This window comes from Etheostoma spectabile, unplaced genomic scaffold, assembly GCF_008692095.1.
Source record: "Etheostoma spectabile isolate EspeVRDwgs_2016 unplaced genomic scaffold, UIUC_Espe_1.0 scaffold00018856, whole genome shotgun sequence".
Taxonomy (NCBI): Eukaryota; Metazoa; Chordata; class Actinopteri; order Perciformes; family Percidae; genus Etheostoma; species Etheostoma spectabile.
Genome location: NW_022604521.1, coordinates 210,537 through 226,979, shown reverse-complemented (window position 1 = coordinate 226,979; position 16,443 = coordinate 210,537). Strand labels below are relative to the sequence as shown.

General features: G+C 41.0%; 2 non-coding genes across 2 annotated transcripts; one reads left to right on the top strand and one right to left on the bottom strand.

Annotated features, from left to right (window-relative positions):
- Nucleotides 1-7,253: 7,253 nt before the first annotated feature.
- On the bottom strand, nucleotides 7,254-7,335 carry trnal-aag (transfer RNA leucine (anticodon AAG)). The gene has a single exon. It is a non-coding gene; the product is annotated as a tRNA-Leu (tRNA).
- A 3,294-nt stretch (nucleotides 7,336-10,629) lies between these two features.
- On the top strand, nucleotides 10,630-10,702 carry trnaa-agc (transfer RNA alanine (anticodon AGC)). The gene has a single exon. It is a non-coding gene; the product is annotated as a tRNA-Ala (tRNA).
- Nucleotides 10,703-16,443: the final 5,741 nt, after the last annotated feature.

Genomic DNA, 16,443 nt, shown 5'->3' with positions numbered 1-16,443 from the left:
TGCGCGCATGTTTAGGCTGAGTGCACAATGTGATCTTTTGCAGGTCTCTGGTACTGTGCACTTCCATGTGTTGGAAAGCTCAATGTTACCATTACATGAGGTAGTTTGCAGCTGCTGGTTGTATGATTGTGTATTTGTGGTGGGCCGTGTATGTGTGCAGGTGTTTTAGTGGGTCTTTACATGTGCTCATCTTCTGTAAAGCACAATAGCGCTCTATTGGACCACCAGGTCAAAATTGACCTAGGAAAACCAAACACTATGTATTTAAAGCCCTAAAATTCAATGAAATCAGTAATTTTACTAGCAAAGATCATTGATAACCACCCATGTTATTTTTGGTTAATAGAAACTCATTTCTGATAAAGAAACTTAAGTCAAATTTGACCCCAAGACAAAAATGAAAAACAAGTTTTAAACTAAAAAAAGACTCAAGCCTACTAGTGGGTACTTGCCATGCTGACTGTTTTAGTTCATCTAAACTGCAACAGTGTTGATCCCAAAGTGATCACCTTTTCCTGCAATTGTTTTAGTTTGGAGGCATGCATAAAGTAATGGCAAAGGGAAACCATTGTGCTTCCTGGCAGATGAAATCATTCATTGCATAGAATTAATCCGAGAAGTACGGTAAAATCAGTTCAGTTTAATATCACCACAGATATAAATAGATACATGCTGAAACATGTCAAAGGCGCGTCTGGTTGGCAGCCTGGTCGCCCAGCGTCTGGTTGGTTTTGAGCAGTTTTGGTCCGTTCAGGGGCAATTGAACATCTGCAAGTTTTTGAATAGCTGCCTGAGCTTCCACTTCATTGGTTTCCAGTTGTGCTGAAAAATAATATGTAGAAATCATTAAGTCCCAACTACCCTTGACATCAATACTGTAAAGAATTTACCATGAAGGCTTCTTTGTTTTTGATTCAATAAAGCAAGTATTTAGACTTCCTTTTAAGACTTGACCTCTCCAAAACATTTAATTGGTAATTAGGCCAGTGGAGTTTGTTACATTACAGAATCTGTATTTAGATTTAGCTAGCACAGCAGTTGTGTTCATGTGCTGCATTTACTTTTTTTGGGAACTTCCACAATCCCTACAGAGCTACCTTACCTTAAGTTGGCTGACTGACTATAAATGTCTGAATAATTTGAGAAGCCAGCTTTATACCCACATTGTATGGTCAAAATAGCTTAAATCAAACATGGGTTGGAATCCCCAATCCAAAAAGCCAGACAACTTAACCTTAATTTACTACAGTGTGCCTCAAAGAACCTCAGCTGTAAATACAATTGCAGCATTTTCCCCAATAGGGTTTCATAGAACCTGCTCACCTTCTTTAGCGGCTTGCATCAACTTGGACTCCATTGACTGGAGAAGTGCAAAGGCCCTCTTCATGGAGATATCATTGGAAGACACATCTGTAATACAAAATAAATTCAGTTAGTGTCCGTAAGTAGCTCTTGAAAGATTCTGTCACCAACGTTCTTACCTCTAATCGTTCTCCTCTGCAGCTCGTCCTCATGTCTTTCATTTGTGCCGCCAACTGGCAAACTCAAGCCTAAGGACAATACAACTGCTGTTAATCTGTTAAACTGTTCATCTACTTGGCGCTGTGGCAGACGGCTGCCTCTCCAGTAGCTCTCCAGTAGCTCTCCAGTTTTTAGCTCTTTTTACTTATTTAAACCTCTTTTTTGTATCTCTTTTTAACTCTTCTTGCGAAGATAGTGTGTTTCTATATATCCTATGGATATTTCCAATCGTAAAATTCAACCAGGAGCCAGCTTTCTCACTTACTCAAGAGAGGAATTGCTGGCTCTGCACACAAAGGGACGCGCCGGGACACGGCACCCTATCCCGACGGAGCTGAGGAGGAGACCCAGGGGCTGCAAGGCCGGGGCGAAGCTAAAGGCCGAGCTAGCGGAGAATCGGAGGCGCTACAAGCCATCGATTCCCTCCGTTATCATGGGGAACGTGAACTCGCTGCCAAACAAGATCGACGAGCTGTCCGCGCTGAACAACCAGCGGACTTACCGTGAGACCAGCTTGTTCATCTTTACAGAGACATGGCTAAACCACCTCGTACCAGATGCTAACGTGGACCTGCTTGGATTCACTGCCGTGAGAGCCGACAGAGACACACAGGCAAGTGGGAAAAGCAAAGGTGGGGGACTCATCATGTATGTCAACGACCGCTGGTGTAACCCAGGACATGTCTCCGTAAAGACAGCCTCATGTTGCCGGGACCTCGAGCTGCTAGCCGTTAGCTTACGGCCATATTATTTACCCAGGGAGTTTAGCCATGTGGTTACTCTCTGTGTTTACATCCCTCCGAGAGCGGACGCAGCCGCTGCCTGTGAGAAGATTCACTCCGTCACAGCAGCGCTGCAGACACAGCACCCTGAGGCCTTCATGATCATCTCTGGGGACTTTAACCATGCTACTTTGGACTCTACTTTGGCTGTTTTTCACCAGGTTGTAGACTGTCCGACCAGAAACAACAGGACAATTGATCTCCTGTATGCTAATGTGAGGGATGCATACAGAGCGACTCCCTCCCCCACTGGGGAAGTCTGATCACAACCTGGTTCATCTACAGCCACTGTACACCCCCCTGGTCCAAAAACAGCCGGTGACAACTCGCAACAGCAGGAGGTGGTCCCCTGAGATGGAAAGTGCCCTGAGAGACTGTTTCAACACCACAGACTGGGATGTGCTGATCGACCCGCATGGTGAGGACATAGAGGGGATGACACACTGTCTGACGGACTACCTGAACTTTTGTGCAGACGTGGTCTCCCCTATCAAGACCGTCCGATGTTACCCTAACAACAAGCCATGGGTAACACAGGAGGTCAAGGCTGTCCTCAACAAGAAGAAGGCTGCCTTCAGGACCAGGGACAGGGAAGCCATGAAGGCAGCACAGCGGGAGGTGAAACATTGTGTGAGGGAAGCTAAGGACAGCTACAGGAGGAAGGTGGAGCAGAAGCTAAGGGAAAACAACATGAGGGAGGTCTGGGAAGGTGTGAGGACCATCACAGGTCACAACACAAAGACCAGAACAACAGGGGGGACAATGGAGAGGGCCAAGGAGCTGAATAACTTTTTCAACAGGTTTAACCAGCCCTTGCCCCCCCTGCCCCCACCCTCACCCCAGCAATGTTCCCTTCCCTCCACACACCTCCCCCCTGACACCACCACATCCCAGTCTACACACCTCCCCCCCAGCACCACAATAATACCCCCCTCCTCCTCCTCAATACAATCCCCGCCCCACATCACCACGGACCAGGTCAGAGAGCAGCTGAGGAAGCTCCGGCCCAGGAAAGCAGCAGGCCCGGATAAAGTGTGTCCGAGACTGCTGAAGACTGCGCAGCAGAACTGGGGGAGCCGCTCCAACGGATCTTCAACCTTAGCCTGCAGCTAGGGAGAGTGCCCACCCTTTGGAAGACATCCTGCATCGTTCCGGTTCCCAAGAAGAACAGGCCCAGCAAGCTGAATGACTTCCGACCGGTGGCGCTCACTTCACACCTGATGAAGACGTTGGAGCGGCTCTTCCTCAGCCTCCTCAGACCCCAGGTACAGCACGCCCAGGACCTTCTGCAGTTTGCGTACCAGCCAGATGTTGGTGTGGAGGACGCCATCCTCTACCTGTTACACCGGGTCCACTCCATCTGGATAGGGGAATGGCACAGTGAGGGTCCTCTTCTTGGACTTCTCCAGTGCCTTTAATACCATCCGGCCCCCTATACTCCAGGACAAACTGATCAGGATGGGATTGGACCCCTATCATGGTCATCATGTAGGCGCTGTGGAAGACGGCTGCCTCTCCAGTAGCTCTCCGGTTTTCTAGCTCTTTTTTACTTCCTCGAGTGCAGTCTCTCTCCTCCTCTCCCCTACTATCTCCTATTTTTGTCTACTTTGTTGTGTGGAGACTTTCTTTCTCTCTCCCACCTGCCTGCTGTTTTCCTGGGAAACTTTCGAAATGGAATTGATCATGCGGTCACTCAGCGCTATTGGAAGTTTTTCTCACCCAAGTGCGCTTCACCGGGTGGAACATACGCTGCGGGCTACGCTCGCGATTCTTGGGAGAATTGGCGAGCGGTCTGCTTGGATGTTCTGAACGTGAGAGCTGTAGAAGATTTGTGGATAATTGGAATTTGCTGGGAGGTTTTCAAGCCATGGGACTTGGAATCTTCCTGAATCATCGTGAAATTGGTAGGGCAGCAGCCACTAAATTTGCCTCAATGCTGTCTGGGGAATTAAAAAAGGGTTGAATGTATTGGACGAGGAGCTGAAGGTTTTACATCAGAGGGCTGATCAGACCGGTGAACTGTCTTATAACATCTCAGACCGGGCTGTGGAAGCGCAGAGATGGATGGATGCCATCGGGGCTCAGTCGGTGGACCTGCTTCGTGCAACCGCCGGACTGACAATGAAGATAGGGGAACTGTCGAAAACAATACATGAATTGGATGCACGGATGACGCTGAGGATGAGAGAATTTGATGGACACAGATTCGGACAAACACCACCGAATCGACCTAAATTGGATTTAAACTGACTGCCCCCCCCCCCCACACCCCTTCACCCGTTCGGGAAAACAACCTGCAGCTGGCCTCTCCTCCTGTGCTGTCTTTATCTCTCCCAAGGTCAAGGCCAAACTGAACTGAACTCTCTGTAACAACAACACAGACAGTCTGCGGCCTCACACCTTATCACTCACACACACACACACACACACACACACACACACACATACTCACATACACACCCCGTCCCTATCCCTACCCCACTCCAAACTGACTGCCTCGGGGACCTTCTTTTTGTGTTTCTTCACCCCTCACCCCAGTCACCTCAAATAATCCCTTCATGTAACCACATGTTCTGTGTGTTGTCCTGTGCATCATTGTATTACTTTGTGTTTATTGTATTCTTATTTTTTCTCCTTCATATGCTGTATCGGATGCTGGTCACTTTAATTTCCTTGCAGGAGTCATCCCAAAGGGATTAATAAAGCTAAGTCTAAGTCTAAGTCTAAGTCTAAGTCTAAGTCTATCTGGTAGACTGGATCAGAGACTACCTCACCGACAGGCCACAGTACGTCAGGCTGAAGGACATCATGTCTGACACTGTGGTCAGCAGCACTGGAGCCCCCCAGGGCACAGTGCTGGCCCCTCTTCTCTTCACCCTGTACACCTCGGACTTCTGTTACAACTCGGAGCTGTGTCACATACAGAAGTACGCAGATGACACAGCCATCGTTGGGTGTATCAGCGGTGACAGGGAGGAGGAGTATCGGAGTCTGGTGGGGGACTTTGCTCTCTGGTGTCGCACTAACTGCCTACAGCTCAACACCTCTAAAACAAAGGAGCTGGTCGTTGATTTTGGGAGGTCCAGACCAAAACCGCAACCAGTCCTGTTGGAGGGAGTTGAGGTGGAGGCAGTCCAATCATACAAATACCTCGGGCTGTGGCTGGACAACAAACTGGACTGGACAACAAACAGCAGCCACCTGTACAGGAAGACACAGAGCCGGCTGTACTTCCTGAGGAGGCTGCGCTCCTTTAACATCTGCAGCAAACTGCTGTGGATGTTCTACCAGTCTGTGGTCACCAGTGTCCTCTTCTACACTGTGGTATGCTGGGGGGGCAGCATATCAAAGAAGGACACCCACAGGCTGGACAAACTGATCAGGCGGGCCGGCTCTGTGGTCGGCATGAAGCTGGACTCACTGGTGACGGTGGCAGAGAGGAGGACATTGGACAAACTGCTGGCTATTACTGAAAATTCCAGCCACCCCCTGCACACCGTCATCAGCACCCAGAGGAGCCGGTTCAGTGGAAGGCTGCTCCTTCCCAAGTGCCGGACCAACAGACTCAAGGACTCCTTTGTCCCTCATGCCATCAGACTCTACAACTCCTCACTAGGGGGGAGGAGGAAATAGGGCAGAGGACAATACATACATACATACATACATATATACATATATACATACATATATACATACATGCATACATGCATACACAGTACACATACATACATACATACACACAGTACACATACATACATACATACACGCACACCTGGTCACTTTATCACTTTATCACTTCAATACTGGACTCAACACTGACACTTTAATAATAATTTATGGTCTTTTGTTTGTTTTATTTGACAAATGTTCTTATCGTTGTTATTATCATTATTGTTATTTTGTTGTCTTTATACTGTCTTTTCTTTTCTTTTTTAATCTATTTTTTAATTTGTTCTTTCTTGCTAAAACTGGTGCTGGAATTTTCAATTTCCTTGCGGGAGTCATCCCAAAAGGATCAATAAAGAGAAGTCTAAGTCTAAGTCTAAGTCTAATCAAATATTTCTGCTGTTTGACGACACATATCATGGACTTGTTACAGCTAAATTTTATTTCAGTAATCAAGTAATTTACTCTACTCTTTACATTTGTTATACTCCACTACATATTTGAATACAAGCTTCAAACAGAGGAAATGTAACAACCTTTGTTAATCCAAACAGTCAGCACACAAACAACAAAGGCCCAAACAGCTGCCATCACTCCAGTCACCAAAAGAAACTGGTTCCTGTGCTACATGCCAGGTTAAAACCCATCATGCAGGTAGCACAGCTGTTGCTGATCAGCTCTGATTGGTTCTCTCTGCAGAGTCAGTGCTAGTTGAAATTCAGCCATGAAAAATGGGAATTTGGAAGCAAGGGACAATTATAAACTATGTTGTAAAGAAAGTCCAGAAAGTTGTGTTTTTTACAAGAAAGAAAGTCAATGAGGTTTGTCTGAACACTGTTAGACTTTTTTTTGTAAATTTGCGTTAACTTACTGGCAACGTGCTGTAACTTCCTAATTACAGTATCATAACTGTACATGTTTTTTTTTACAGTATAATACCCTTACTGTAACTTAGTTTTACAGTAGTAAAATACCCTTAGTTTTACTGTTTAAAGAACTCCACAGTGGCAAAGCCCCAGGGATTGATTAAATCCATTGAGAAATATTGTAAGGAGAGGCTGTCTTGGTTGACACCTCTTCAACATTGCGTGGAGGTCTGTGGCAGTGCCTAAGGAGTGGCAGACCAGGGTGGTTGCTCCCCTCTTCAAGAAGAATGGCATCTGCCCATTACAGGAGTATCACACTGCTCAGGCTCCTTGGTAAACTCTACTCCAAGGTGCTGGAAAGTCAAATTTAGACAATCCTCAGCAAGGAGTGTGCCAATGTATGTAACATTTCAGCAAGTGGCAGTGGTGGGATTTGAACCCACGCCTCTAGAGAGACTGGAGCCTTAATCCAGCACCTTAGACCGCTCGGCCACACTACCTGCAAATAGCACTTCCCCAAGTCGTTACAAACACAAAGAACGTAACTAACGGTATGCTTGTTAATGTTGTTGGAACAAAATGTTTGCAAGGGAAAAGCCAATACTTACATACTAAAAAATGTTATCACTCTTTGTCATTTTTCTCTGGCATTGTTGATTTTAGAATATTGTAACCAGCATTAAGTGAGTAGGTTTAGGTCTGTGTGAATATGGGCTGAGCATTTACCTGGACTGAATTTGTGAACATCTTCTTTTGCATATTCACTGTAAAGAACCATTAATCCTCCAACTGCCAACTATTGTTCCAGAGACAATAGGATATACAGTTTTAGATTGCAAGGTAACTGTCCAAGACCAAAGACTACACGGAAATACCTCAAGGGATCCAAACAGTTTGTCCAAATGGAAAGTTCATGTTTTTGATTACAAATTCGAGCACAGTTGTTCATCTACCATTCAAAAACAAAAGTACGATCATGAAACACATATAACTTAGATTTCCTAACTACAGCTCTGATTTAATACAGGCCTGAAGAATAGTCTGAAGAAACTCCAACAGATTTAAAACCACATGCAGTCACAGAAAATACAAACAGGGAATAAAAAATGTCAGACAAAGAATTTGAAATGAAATGAAATGAAAAAAGTAGGAAAATATAATGTTAATCTACCAAACAACAATAACTGGAGAGCATCCAATTAAACATGGCCGACTTCCAGTATGTCGGTAATGAAGAGAGGAATGTTTGGACATATTACAAATCCATTTTATTTTTATTTAACCTTTTTTTAACCAGGAACAATCCCATTGAGCTACAGTAACTCTTCTTCCAGGGAGTCCTGCCAAGACAGGCGGCAAAAAGTTTTTCTAATACATAAAAGACAGGACAGTGGTTCCATACTACAACACAAACAAGACATTACACGTAACTTCAGCTAATGAATACATACAACTCATAAACAGGTTCCACCGAGATTTGAACTCAGATCGCTGGATTCAGAGTCCAGAGTGCTAACCGTTACACCATGGAACCTTTAAAAGGGTTGCAAGGGTTTGCTTCTTTCATAATATCCACATGTGTGAAATTAAAGGCACACAACAATAACAACAAAGCAATTATTAGCCAACTTAAATGTCATGGCAATGACATTTAAAATGGGTGGCAATGTGCTTGACAATGGCAATACATTGCACGGGATGTGAAGGCAATGTGCAATACAGGTTAAATCCTATGGTGGGAATCAAGATCCACCAATGTTTCTGTCCACAATGTCCACCTTAATCCAGAAATGTCCCTGCCAGATGGGAAATAGACTGACAATTGGGTCAACATTGTGCAATTATCTTCAAAATGTCCAACTGAGTCCACAAGTATACCTGCCAGATGGTAAATAAACTGATAACTGTCTTCATGGTCTGAACGTGTCAAAATTGCCGTACAATGCCCACATTGAGTCCAGATGTGTCCGTTTTGGTTCCTGATTTATGCGATTACCCCAAAAGTGCACACTTAGGCCGAGGGCAACTTGACTTGGTAAAAGGTTCTCCACAGATGTTTTGTCTCTCATCCAAGAGACTTCTTTAGTTGTTTTTTTACACAGAAAGGGTTAGACACAGTGTCCACTCCCCCACCCATATCTGACAATTGAAAGCTGTGGAGAAAGGGGGGTTCCAAAGCTAAGAGACCATTCAACAAGCAATTCTGATCAACTATACTGGCCCATTCAGGATGAGCACTGTATACTCTGACTGCAGCAACACAAGTTCATATTTCAGTGATACCTAATTTTATGGTGATTATGAGACTGAATGCAAAGTGTGTATCCCCCATGTAACTCAAAGCCTATCACTTCCAGTCAATAATGTCAAATTTCGAGCTCCTTCCTATTACATTAACGACCAGGTGACCAACATACTGTTTACAGTCTAAATGGCCAACCCTCTGAACCCGAGAGACTTGCCCACGAGCAAAAACAGCACCTCTGATTCATAGTTTAATCATTTAATAACCATAAAAGATAGAAACTTACCAAAAGTTGTAGCTAAAAGCTAACAAGTTAGCTGTTAAGGAGGTCTCTTCCGGGTCTTTCTAGCCTCTACAGTTGATTTTCTATCCAGCCTGGAATTTCCAGCCTTTTTCGGGGTCGTTGAGCATTAAATCCAAACCACTTTATGTCCATAATTCATCGCGTTTTTGCTTATTTATGCCACTTGCTCTCGGCTCCCTGTCTGCCCTCTGTTTACGGAAGAAAAGGTAGTAATATGCCCATGTATGGGAGACAACGTCACCCAAAGAGTATGGAGTCCTAAAGAGGTCAATCTTCCTAGTCACACTATGGTCACAGTAGTCTAGTATGCGATATAAGATGCTATAGCAGAACAAGATAGATATCTACCGTTTTATAGAGGAAAATGGCCCCAGTGGTTTGAGATTTGGGATATATTTGGGCCTTATTTCTTTTTATTTTTTTTTATTTGAAGAAATGTACATAGTATATGCTTTATTTGAGTTATAATGTTTATTATGTTTATTTTTGCATACAGGAGAACTGTTTTAGACAACAAAAATGTTTGTGTAGCATTGCTGTGGTTGTAATATCAATACATGTCATTATTATAAGTAAATGTCATGAGGGCAAAAGCGTCTGGACTTTCTGTGAAAAAATGCATGTATTTTGTCAACTGTACAAGTTATAGACTTTTTAGGAATATTTCGGCATACTATACTATGACTTTTTATGACATTTTATGAATTTTTGTTATACTATACTAAGACTTTTATGAATTTTTTGACATACGATACTATGAATTTTTTTGACATGCCATACCATGACTTTTTATGAAATTTGATATACTACACTATGACTTTTTTGAAAAGGGGAATTAGCTCAAATGGTAGAGCGCTTGCTTAGCATGCGAGAGGTAGCGGGATCAACGCCCGCATTCTCCAGAGGACTTTAGATTCTTCTTGGTTTACAACAACAACTATAAATCTGGAATTGTTACGACATACTACACTACGACTTTTTAGGAATATTTCGGCATACTATACTATGACTTTTTAATGACATTTTATGATTTTTTGTCATAATATACTATGACCTTTATGAATTCTTTTGACATATTATACTATGACGTTTTATGAATTCTTTCGACATACTATACTATGACTTTTTATGACATTTTATGAATTTTTGTCATACTATGCTAAGACTTTTATGAATTCTTTTGACATACCATACCATGACTTTTTTTGAATTTTTGAGATATTACACTATGACTTTTTTTGAAAAGGGGAATTAGCTCAAATGGTAGAGCGCTTGCTTAGCATGCGAGAGGTAGCGGGATCAATGCCCGCATTCTCCAGAGGACTTTAGATTCTTCTTGGTTAACAACAAGAACTACAAATTTGGACTTGTTATGACATACTACACTACGACTTTTTAGGAATATTTCGGCATACTATACTATGACTTTTTATGACTTTTTATGAATTTTTTGACAACTATACTATACATTTTTATAAATATTTCTGTACTGGCCTCACTAAATGTAGCGCTACTCAGCTATCCAGCAAGCTTACAACCATCAAGCTAGGACGAACAAAGAACGTGGATGCAAGAGATCTTCATTCCTTCTCTCCTTTCCTTTATTTATGCTGTAAAACTGAACAAACATAAAACTACTTTTAGTCCATTTTGTCTCCTCGTATATGCTACAAACAAACTTGCTAGCACCGCACATGCAACAAACACCGTTACTGCCAAGAACAAACTGCTTATACATTTCATAAACCTTTGAATATGACTGTTGTACTTACGGGCATTGCCTTCGTGTGGGTGTAAAAACATTAAACAACTGCAAATAATAACTTGTCCGGAGACAGCAGAACAAACAGTCTTGTCGGTGACTACTCTCGTGTGTCAGCACGGTAAACAGGAAATATACCGTTCAAATTACCCAGCAGTCCATTCTCAATACCTACTACCGTCAGTAGATGGCGCTGTAGCATAGCCAATTATATCCAAACGTGTGTAAAGAAACAGAAATAAAATCTTGGTCTGCTCAGACCATGACAATTTCGACATACTACAGTATGACTTTTTATGTTTTTTTCAACATACTAAAAAATGACTTTTATGAATGTTTCGACATACTCAACAATGACTTTTATGAATATTTCGACATACTATAACTTTTTAGGACTTTTAAAAAAAATCTTGACATGCTATGACTTTTTATGACTTTTTATGACTTTTTATGAATTTTTGACATAGTATACTATGACTTATGAATTTTCTACATACTATACTATGACTTTTTATAATTTTTTTATCATACTATACTATGACGTTTATGAATATTTCAACATACTATAATATGACTTTTTATGAATATTTCGACATACTACACTATGACTTTTTATGACATTTTATGAATATTTGTCATACTATACTATGACTTTTACAAATTTTCGACTTATTATAATATGACTATTTTAGAATTTTTTGACATACTATACTATGACTTTTTATGAATTTTTGACATACTATACTATGAGTTTTATGAATTTTTTGACATACTATAGTATGACTTTCATGATTTTTTTGTCATACTAAACTATGACTTTTATGAATTTTATACATGTTATACTATGACTTTTTATGACTTTTTTGACTTTTTATGATTTTTTCAACATACTATCCTATACCTTTTATGAATTTTTTGACATAGTATACTATGACTGTTTATGATTTTTTGACTTTTTATGTATTTTTTACATAGTATACTATGACTTTTTATGACATTTTATGAATTTTTGTCATACTATACTGACTTTTATGTTTTTTTGACATTATATACTATGAGTTTTTTACGATTTTTTTGTCATACTAAACTATGATTTTTGTACGATTTTTTGACTTGTTATACTACGACTTTTTATGAATTTTGACATACTATACTATGACTTTTTATGACATTTTATGAATTTTTGTCATACTATACTATGACTTTTATGTATTTTTTGACATACTATACTATGACTTTTTATAAATATTTTGACATACTATACTATGAATTGTATGAATTTTCGACATATTATACTATGACTTCTTATGACATTTTTCAACATACTAAACTATGACTTTTTATGACATTTTATGAATTTTTGTCATACTATACTATTCAATTTCAATTCAATTCAATTTATTTATAGTATCAATTCATAACAAGAGTTATCTCGAGACACTTTACAGATAGAGTAGGTCTAGACCACACTCCAGAATTTGCAAGGACCCAACAGTTCAAGTAGTTTCCTCCAGAGCAGCAACAGTGCGACAGTGGCGAGGAAAAACTTCCTTTTAGGCAGAAACCTCGGTCAGACCCAGGCTCTTGGTAGGCGGTGTCTGACGGGCCGGTTGGGGTTATTGGAAATAACAAAAATAGAAAAAAATAGTAGTTTGTAGCAGTTCTTTGTAGTAGTTCATGGCATAGCAGGGCACTGTGCGGCATTACAAGGCACAGCAGGACGCAGCTGGGCACCGCAGAGTGTAGCAGATGAACATGGCACCGCAGAACGTGTAGCGGGACCATGGCGAGAGCTGCTACCATGATTTTGGAGCCTCCCTGATCCGAGGGAACATGCTGGGGAAAAAAGAACATAAGGACTGCAGGGAGTAACTCCCCAGAGCTAGGTTAGTAACAAGCATTTCTGGGACATGGATGCACATAAATGAAAAGATAGGAAGATAGAGGATATGAAGATAAAGGAGAGAGGAGCTCAGTGTATCAAAGGAAGTCCCCAGCTGTCTAAAACTATTACAGCAAAACCAAGAGAGACAGGGTAAAGAGAGGAGCCTGGTCGGGCTAGAACTCTCCCCAACCAGATCGGGCTGTATGCCAAGTCTCCCTTTAGTTTTATTATATGCTTGATTATATGATAGATAAATCTGACAACTATGACGAGAAGCAGGTGGGCCAGGTTAGGCGGACGCTGCGGCTCCTCACTCCCTAACAATATTCAGTTCTATGCCCTAACTATAAGCTTTATCAAAAAGGAAAGTCTTAAGCCTACTCTTAAATGTTCGGGAGGTGTCTGCCTCCCGAACCCAAACTGGAACCTGGTTCCACAGGAGAGGAGCCTGATAGCTGAATGCTCTGGCTCCCGTTCTACTTTTAGAGACTCTAGGAACCACCAGTAACCCTGCATTCTGGAAGCGTAGTGCTCTGGTGGGGTAATAAGGTACTATAAGCTCTTTAAGATAAGATGGTGCCTGAACATGAAGAGCTTTGTAGGTGAGAAGAAGGATTTTAAATTCTATTCTAGATTTTACAGGAAGCCAATGCAGAGAAGCTAAAACAGGAGAAACGTGATCTCTTTTCCTGGTTCCTGTCAGAACACGTGCTGCAGCATTCTGGATCAGCTGTAGAGTCTTTATGGACTTTTTCGAGCAGCCTGATAACAAAGAATTGCAGTAATCCAGCCTAGAAGTAACAAATGCATGGACTAGTTTTTCTGCATAATTTTTAGACAGGATATTCCTGATTTTTGCAATATTACGTGGGTGAAAAAGGCGATCCTTGAAATTTGCTTCATGTGGGAATTAAAGGACATGTCCTGATCAAAGATAACTGAAAGATTCCTCCCAGGTGGTGGAGGCCAGGGTGACATGAACAAACTGAGATCGATCTGATAAATAAGACTTAAACCAGCTTAGAGCAGTTCCTTTAATGCCAATTAAATGACATTATGATGATCTTTATTTTGTCCCTGAACACAGCAGCAGTACTGTAATATACTATTCATAAAAGAAATCCAGAAATGAAAGAGTGAGCCAGCAGAGTGAGCTGTGAGGTCTGTCAATAAACCTCATTTATAGGAAATTATACCTAATGTTTGAGTTAGAAAAGCAGAAATTAGGAATTATTTAGAATAAAATTAAAGGAATGGATGTTGATGGATAATCACAGACTGGAATAATAACTTGTACTCAATATTCTTTGGTGACGCCAGTGATCCGTACTAGTTTTATTTCAGACTGTACTTCATAAAAGAGCTAAGCTTCTCAGAACCAGTGTTGTTTTATTAAGATATAGTAAAACTAGTAACACTATTTCCCAATACTGCGCCGTCAGCCCTGGCTGCTGATGTAGGCGACTTTTAATTTGCCAGAATAATTAGATTAGATTATACTTCATTGTGTATTTGTGCAGAGTACAAGTACAAAGACAATAAATGCAGTGCAAAGTGCAAAAAAGCAGAAAAGTGCAATGTGATATAGGAAGCCCAGGTGGTGCATAGGCAGGTCAGGAAATATAGAGCTGTACAGACAGTAATATACAGGCGGTGTACAGAAGGTGGTGTAGAGTCATAGAAATTAGAATATGTGCATTGTATTAGCAGTTACTTATAAGAGCAGAATAAAAATGGCTATGTTACATGAACAATGTATGAACAACATCTACAGATATGAGCAAGGTAGCAGGAACATTCTAATAGTAATATAGATATATGCAGCGTATTAACAGAATTTATTATAAGAAAAAACAGAATAAATATGGATATTCAGTATGATCCATACATTCAAGTCAAGTGATTTAATATCGCACATTAAATGAACAACAGCTGACCCAAAGTGCTTCTCAGCTACAGCAGGGAAGGCAGAAACAATACGCCTCAAAGATCCATATTTAATGTGCAATATGCTGTATATGAATGGAGTTAGGCAACGGTAACATCAGATAATGTTACATAGAATAAAACAACAATGGAACATTATCTGGAAATACAACAAGATAAGAAAAAGTTGAGTTTGGTTCATTTCTCTGTTAAAAAAAGATGAAAGGGAGTTTAAAGCGAGAGAATCCAAATGTCTACAGGTTTGATTTAAAACTGGCGACTGTGTTACGGGATCTTTGCCCGCCCAGAGAATTTGACAGAAAAGTATTTACATTTGTAATAAATAAAAACACCATGGGTGTGATAGGGTCTGTGTGTGAATCTTCACAAGTGCCAATGAAAGAACATAAAAAGGAAAAAGGTATACTGACCTAATGAAATTGCACTACGTTGCACTGTGCAAATGCGTGATGTTTTTATACATGGACATTTTATATACACAAATTTTAAAATGATTTTCTTATTTTCCGAGGGTGGGAATGATATCATCCCTGCCCGATAGAATAAATGGGGTGTCAGGGATAGGGGGTTCTGTACCTCGAGAGTCCCCCATTAATAGCCTGTCTTGCTCTCTGTCAGATGTATTGTACTAAACATACTGTCGTTTTTTAGATGTGTGGTACCGGGAAGGACAGTGTGGTACTAAAGGTAGTCAATCTCTTTTCTTTGGAGGAGTGCCAAGGGCCAAAAGCAGCACCTGCCTTGTCTCAGTGATAACAACAGTCTCAGTCTGTGGCTTCACATTAACGTCTTGATAACAGATGCTTTACTGCCTTGACTTTATTTTTTTCCAAAATACTCAGACACTTCTTTACATTTTACTGAGCTGGGGTAGTAACTATGTGGATACTGTTATTAGTGCTGGATACCACTTTTATTATTAAACCACTTCATATTAACAAATGCCTGTTCAACCAGTTAGCATAAAATCAATTCCTTTATCAAACCCTGGCATCTGCATTGCATTGTGGGTATCGGGAATTAAAAAGTTAGATCAGTGCATCCCTCAAATAGCCATATAATAGCCTACATTAACCTTACACACACACACACATACACACAGCTGATAACACACACACACAGCACGAATAGCGTTGTGCTCCGGTTTCCTGGTTGAACGGCACGTTTCCCAACCCTAACAGAAGGAACACATCTAGAACATTCTTAACTTACACACTACTGCACTTTACCATGTTAAATACTAGAATTCTGCTACAAAGGCACTGTGCAGATGAATGAATATCCATAAAACACTCTGCATCCAATATGACAGCAATCTCCCCAATGTTACATATTCCATGTGTGCAACGGCCAGTAGTTAATCTGTAAAACTATATTTTCCTGTATTTGTTGGATGATCTGATGGGAGTTCGCCCCTTAAAGTTTCAGGACATAATAAATCAGTTCTAGCATGACCTTTGCTCCA